This window comes from Choloepus didactylus, chromosome 17, assembly GCF_015220235.1.
Source record: "Choloepus didactylus isolate mChoDid1 chromosome 17, mChoDid1.pri, whole genome shotgun sequence".
Lineage (NCBI taxonomy): Eukaryota > Metazoa > Chordata > Mammalia > Pilosa > Megalonychidae > Choloepus > Choloepus didactylus.
The window spans coordinates 705,548-713,137 of NC_051323.1; the positions used below are offsets into that span (position 1 = coordinate 705,548).

Below are 7,590 nucleotides of genomic sequence, written 5' to 3' on the forward strand. Positions count from 1 at the left end.
GAAAGCAGGAGAGGAAATATGGTGTTGAATTTGACAAGAAAATCAAATTCCAAGGGAATCTTGAAGCTAGTTTTCTGTCTTTCCAATTTTTCAATGATTTATTTTGTTTATATTCTTAAACTTTTATTTTAAAAATTGTATACTTACCAAAAGCTATAAAAAGAATGTGGACACGTCCCAAATACCTTTGCTCAGATTTCCCAAATTAGCATTTTATATAACCAGCAGATGATGAAAATTAGGAAATTAGTCTTGTTACAATACTCATTTGAGCTGATATGGATTTCACCAATGGTCCCTCTAATGTCCCTTTTCTGGTCCAGAATCCAAATGAGGTTCCCATGTTGGATTTAGTTGTCATGTCTACTTAGCATCCTTTAATCTGGGATAGTCATATGTGAACTGTACATTTGACAAATACATTTCTAGAGAAGTAGAATTATCCATTCACTAAACATTTATCCATTCAATCAGTGTTTAGGGCCTCCTTCCCTTGTACTATGCCCTCTAAGAATGAGGGAACATAACACTGAAAATGATAGGCCCATCCCTGTCATCACAGAGTGCTCTGTCTAGTGCTGAACACAGACAAGAGAAAGATGCAGGTTGATAATTGCCATATGAGGAAGCCAAAGGAATGTGCAGATTGGGAGGGTGAACATCTGATCTGAGTTGGGAAGAGGCAGGAAGGATTCCTGGAGGAGGCAACATTGAATTGAGGCCTGAGAGGTGAGTAGGAGTTATTCCAGCTGGAGAAGGTCTGGCTGTGAGGAGAATGTGTGGGCAGCAGCAGAAGCACTGGGGAAAGCCGAAGGTCAAGAGAGATGTTACAGCCACAGAATGGGATGGCTTTCTAGAGTCTGGAGCCCAAGATGGGAAGGGGAGAGAGGTGTGGAAAGGGCTGGAGAGGCAGGAGAAGCCAGATTGTACAAGGGCTTGGAAGTCACAGGAAGGGTTTATTTTTGAGCAATGACAGAGTATTGGAGGCAATTTGAAAGATTTTTTAAGAGGGGTGTGAGGGTCATATTTGTGTTTTTAAAAGACCACTCTGGCTAGAGGGTGATGGATGAATTTGGGATTGGAAAGTGGAGGGTGGGGCAATTCTGGAGACCAGAACAATTATGAGAACAATCCAGTCCAGAGATGTCCTGGACCGGGTGGGAGCAGGGATCATGGAAAGAAGTGAACAGACCCTGGAGATTTGGAGGAAGAAGCACTGACAGGGTGTGGGGATTGGGTGGATGCAGAGGGTGAGGGGGAGGCAGTGGTCAAGATGACACCCTGGCTTCTGAGCTGAAGTTGGCATCACTCTGAGGCAGAGAGCACAATGGGGGAGCAGTTTTTGAGGACATTTTATGCTGAAGTGTCTGGATACCTTTCCTAAAGTTGGAGCTTGAAGCTGAGGTTCTCTTGACTTCTAATCCAAGATAGTTGATTCTATGTCATGTCCCCTGATTTTGTTCAATCTGGCAGTTGTATGAGCAGCCATATGGTGCAAAAGGTGCTCCTGAGCAAGCTGTGCTGAGTGCCCTGCTCCCTGCCCCTGAGGGACCCACAGCCAGGGACCACTCCAGTGCTGGGCAGACACTCTCACAGTGGTACAAGGGGGCCAGAGCCTGGGCATTGTTTTCTGGTCAAGATCATGTCCAGCTGGGAGACCAGGTGAGACTGGAGATAGTGAATCCTGCCAAGATGGGGGTCAGACGCTATAGACAAGGGGAGCTTTCCCAGTCCAGCAGAGAGATACACTGAGAGCACAGAAAGCATGGGGCCAAGCCAGCACCAAAGGCCAGGTGTGATGTTACTCAGGAACAGACGAGGGAGTGGGGGCAGGGAGAACATCATTTCCTCTAATCTGTTGGAGAAGGTCTAGGAGGGACAGAGAAACCAACAGCATTTAGTGCCTACTAAATGGAAACTACTATGATCATTCCCATTCTCCCCATTTCACAGTGGGGAAAGATGGGGCTCTGAGAGGTGAGGTGACTTTCCCAAAGTCACACTGGTAGTGAATGGTAGAATCAAGACGTGAATGAAGATCTGACTCTAAGCTGCTTGCTCTTTGATCTACTCTATGCTGCTTGGCATCAAGTGGAAACTCAGGTACAATCTGGGAAACTCAAAATCCAGGTTGGGCAGGGGGGAGGCTGCCTGGATGGAAGGTCCAAAGAGAAAGGTTATGGCTGCAAACAGGAAGTGATCACTGGCACCAAAATTGTATTGACCATTGACTGGAAAAGACATTCCCACAAGGAAAAACAGCAGGATAAGTCCTAATTCCAGGGAATGGGGTTTGAGAGCAGAGCAGGGAGGTAGAAACAACAGCCACCAGACTGGTGTCAGGCTGGCCTCTGCCAGGTGGAACAACCAGTGCTGCCACCAGACATGGTGGGAGGCTCAGGCCTGAGGCTCTTTCCTCATCCCTAATTTGGGGCCTGGACATGCTCTTGACCTGTGGTGTGTCTAGTCTTGGTTAAAATCTCAAGCTGAGGCCCCAGCTCAAGGGGTTTATTGTTTATAGAGTCTATCTCTTCCCTTTGGCCCTGCCTTTTCTTTCCTTTGCAGACCTGTTCTCTCCTGGCTGGCAGAGTTGGAAGCACTTAAGAAGAAGAGGCCCCAGCTGGAATCTTCCTCTCTTTCCAGCACCTGGGGTCATGGAAGTCTGCTTTCTTTCCAAAAGTCATCAGCCTCCTGGCAGCTCAGCTGGAGGGAGAAGTCCAGGCAGCAGGGGGTGGGGGGTAGATGAGTTTTAGGATGTGTTAATTAGATCTACTAAGTTCTCTAGGGAGGGGCTGTAAGAACAGGGGATGGACAGTGAAGACCTAGGTGGAAATGCCTTTCTCTACCTGTTTTCTCATCTAATAGGGATAAGAAAACCCATTGCCAGGAAGGAGAACCTAGTTTGCTACAATTAGATATGTTGGTTGACACCCAAATTCACCTGCAAATCTCTGCAGCATGTGCCCCTCATGACATGGAGGCCCCAGAATTTCTCAGCCTGAGCCCACATGCCTGCCAGTTAGACCAAATTTGCACCCACAGGCTGATTTTAGGTCTGGGAGTTGGAATTTGTGGCCATTCTAGAGAGGAACAAACTCCAGGCTGGGTGTAGAGTTTGTCCTTGGGAATACAGCTCCAAGGAGCTTGTGGGACATGCAGAAAAAGCACAGACCAGCAGAACATAACTTTCAATGCATGTATGGACAGCAAATTTTCTGGGCAGCAGCTCTGAAATATGAGTCAGGGATACTCCCACTGGGACCCCTAAGGTGGAAGTGAATGATGTGAAGAAATTTTTACTGTATCCATGTGCTAGAATTTGCTTTAAGTTGTTGGAAACAGAACCTCAAGCTTCTTCTGTCCCTTTCTATCATGTAGCCTTGGCAGCTGTGGGAAATACTTTCCCTGTTAAGCAAACCAGCAGCTGCTGATTTTGGCTTGAGTTTGCCTTGCTTAGTTCTTGGGAGGAAAGAAGATGCTGAGCTGTTCTGAAGAGCTTCCAGAGGAAATCAAAACCTGAAAAACAGAACAGATGGTCTGGAAGATGGAAACCCTCCAGGGGCAGCTCAGGTTCCCACCTTTGGGTGAAAGTTGTACATATTGGGTGGTTTGCATTCCCTGCTCCTTGTGCCCATGTGCCTTTGTGTGCACATCTCCACAATGAGAGGCTCATCTGGGTGATCTGTAAGGCGTCCTCCCCATCTGACCTTTAATGATATGAAATGAATGTAGATTGTCAGCTTCCCATGAGGTGGTAGTGAGAGAGGCCCTGGGAAATTTCCTGGATCAAATACATTTCACTCACTATCACATTAACAATTCTACTACATTCTTTGAGGTGTAGATTTTTCCACTTGAGGGTTCTGATCTGAACAAGCTAAAAATTGTGTCTGTTTGTCAGGCTCTACTGTACAGATTGGCAAGTTCCTACTTAATCCTCACATTTCTCCTGAGATATAGATGCAGTACTGATTTTACTGATTAGAGACTTGAGGCTAAGAGAAGCCAAGAAATTCACCCAAAATCAGAGAGTTAGTGATTGAATTGCTGGTTAGTCCATAACTTAGTCTTCCGGGGCTGCTAAGACAAATACCACACACTGCTTGGCTTAAGCAACAAAATTTTATTGACTCATGGTTTTAGGTGCCAGAAATCCAAAATCAAGGTCTTAACAGGTCATGCTTTCTCCCAGAGCCTGTGGTGGGCTGGTGCCTACTTGCTGCAGTCCTTGGGGTTCCTTGTCTTGCACCTCTGCCTCCATCACATGGTGAGCTCTCTCTCCTCTCCAGCTTCTATAGATTGTCTCAACCCAAATTTCCTCTGCCTTATAAGGACTCCAGTCACATGGATTAAGACTCACCCTGAATCAATTTAGCCTCATCTAAATAAGGTCTTTGAAGAATCTATTCATAAGTGAGTCTGCACTTTAATAATAACATCCTCAAAGGTTCTATTTACAAATGAGTTCACACCCCAGGAACAAAATTAACACTTGAACACATCTTTTGTGGGGGATATAATTCAATTCCCATCAGTCTTCCACCCAATATAAAGCCTCTTAAATACCATGATATACTGCCTTGCTGGACAGACAGAACCATAGCTTATGATCCTCAGTGAGAAGACAGGGACTCATTTTTTATGCATTCAATACATGTAAATATAAACAGAAGCATGAGTACATGTATATGTGCATGTATATATGTGGGGCAAACATTACCCAGACAAAATATATGTCCATCTCTTCCCCTAGTCAATAAGACAAATGCAAAGACGATCAAACAACCAGGAATCTCCAAACACTGGAAGAAAATCTGCATCACCAAAGGGGTGTGTCAAATGTAATGAAGAAGATATTCCTGTGCTTGATTCAGTGGCACATATACTAAAGTTGGAACAATACAGAGAATATTAGCATGACCCCTGCACAAGGATGACATGAAAATCCATGAAGATTTCCATATTTTTGTTTTTGTTTTCAAAGATGAAAGACTTTTCACAGTCATCCTTCCAGAGGTCACTGGAAGAGTCTCAGGCAGAAAGGAGGTTCACCTCTGAAGAGCAGGGAGACTTAGGAAATGTGCTCCCCCAATTAGATTTCACCCAGAGTAGTGAAGAACTGCTGCAGGTAGAGATGATTTTTCCTGAAGGCAGCTTAGAATCTTTGAGTGCAACATGTAAGCAGCTGAGTCAAGAGCTAATAGAAAAATATGAAGAATTGAGGAAGATTGAAGAACACAACCATGAGTACAGGACAGAGACTAAAAATTTGAAAGAACAGGTTTTACAGGCTGAATGGAGTTACAGTTCTGCACCAGAAGGAATGAAGATGGAAATCTCCCAGCCAGCTCAGGAGTTGCATCAGTGAGATATCACTATTGCTTCTGCCAAATGTTCTTCCTCAGACATGGAAAAGCAACTCAAAGCAGAAATAAAAAAAGCAGAAGAAAAAGTAATAGAACACAAGGAGATTTTGGATGAGCTGGAGTCACTCAAATTAGAAAATCATTATGTTTCTGAAATGATGATGAAATTGGAATTGGGTTTACATGAGGCAAAAGAGATTTCTCTAGCAGACTGCCAGGAGAATTATATTGAGGCCTTAAATAAATTAGTGTCTGAAAATCAGCAACTACAGAAAGAGTTGATGGATTCCAAACCTAAGCTGGAGATTTCTACTCAGATGTGTATTGAAAAATATGACAGGATCTTTAAACCAATACATAGCAGAGCAACAGAGTTCAAGAAAACAGAGTCCAAGCCCACCCATGGCCAGCACAGACATGATGGAATAAAGGCTGAGTGCTAAAAAGCAGGACTGCAGTCTGAGAAGATGAGCATCAGAGACCTAGACCCTGTCTCCAGGCCCTCAGCCCCCTCACTCAGCTCATCAGCCCTTGCAGCTCCACCATCTCTTTGCCTTCTAACTTTATGTGTAAAATTGACTCTTTGCCTTCAATGCCAGATGCAAATGAAGCCGATTTTTCTCAGACTATGGATGAGAGTATAAAGGACCAAGAAGAGTTAATATCTTTGTGTCCCTTGCCTATGTCTCCCCTTGGTACAATAGCTGCAAGATTTTTAGAAGAGAAGGAACTGAGGTCTCTTCATATTCTAGAGTGCCGGAGGCCCACACTGAAGAACAAAAAAGAGAGAGTGAAAAGACAATGAAACAGTTCACATCCAGCCTTTAGGTAACCTTTTAAAAACCACAAACTTGGACATAAAAATAAACACTGAAGAGTTACTGTCGTCTGATGTAGCAGGTCTTTAAAAACATGTACATATAAAAATTAAAGATGCTTCATACTAATGCAGTTGTGAAAAAATCAGAAAAATTGATAGTCATTTTCACTGCATTGGTTTAACAGACTCTTTCCAACAGTAAATTGTGAGAATAAACTATTTTACTAGAAAAAGAAGAAGATATTCCCTTAGGAAACAGAGTTTAGAACATCAAGAAATCTTTTAGAATAATTATAATTAATATAATCAAAAATATGAAAAAGATATTTTATATATAAGCTAAAAAACTGTAGAGTTCTGCACATATCAATGAAAGAGAAATAATGGGTTAAAAAACAGAATAACATAGCTGAAAATTAAATTTGTAAACTGGAAGATAGAAACAAAGAATTCTTCCAAAATTTTACCCAAAAGATCAAAGGAATGGAAAATATTAAAGGATTATAATCTGTGATGTAGTTGATTTATCAAAGATTTCCAAATTGCATCTAATTTAAGTTGCAAAAGGAATAGTAATTGAAAAAAAAAACAGAGATAATTGAAGGGAGGGACTAAATAACAAAAGATAACTTTTTCAGAGATGAAGAAATGAACTCTCAAATTGAAATAGCCCACTGAGTGGTAAGTGGAATAAATGTAACAGTCAAAGTAACAGCACACATTGGTGCATTCCAGGAAACTGAGGAAAAATGTGTCCTAGAACTGATACAGCAAAATAAAGGAGAATACAGTTATCTATAAAGAAATGAGCATCAGATGGGAATCAGATTCCTCAAAAGCAAGTGTGAGATTCTTGCAAGCAATGGAGAAATAGCTTCCAAGATTTGCAGTAAATGATTTCAAAGTAGAATGTTATTCTAAGCAAAGGTAAAATTTCAATGTGCAGTAAAAATGGTTGTTTTAAGACCTTTAAGGACTCAGAAAATTTATGAACCAGAACCACTGGTTTATTCTACTTCATAAAATATAAATTGAGGAAGACATGGGGCATAGGAAAAAGCAGTTAGTTGAGAAATGGTTAATTATTGATCATAAATATGTATTATTTTTAAGATAATTAATAATAAAATCTTGAATCTGCAGCCACCAATGATCTTAGAATAGTAGAGGCTCTCAAATATTCTTCCAACAAGCATTTAGTTTGGGGAACAATCAAAAAATAATTCCTGGTGACCCATCTTTGCTCTAGTAGTTCAGTCAGATGGCAGGGCCAATTTTGGATTCAAACCACATGGCACACTCTCTCCTTTCAATAAGTGACTCAACTTTTGTCGAAGGGAAATGTAGCCATGATCAAGGGGAAAACAAACAAAACACAGATATTGATAGCTACAACTAGATTCC

General features: G+C 41.9%; 1 non-coding gene and 1 pseudogene across 1 annotated transcript; both read left to right on the top strand.

Moving 5' to 3' along the window:
• The first annotated feature begins 775 nt into the window (after nt 1-775).
• Nucleotides 776-6,194, top strand: LOC119512793 (annotated as a pseudogene).
• LOC119512997 lies at nt 4,862-4,968 on the top strand. The gene has a single exon (XR_005212507.1). It is a non-coding gene; the product is annotated as a U6 spliceosomal RNA (small nuclear RNA).
• Nucleotides 6,195-7,590: the final 1,396 nt, after the last annotated feature.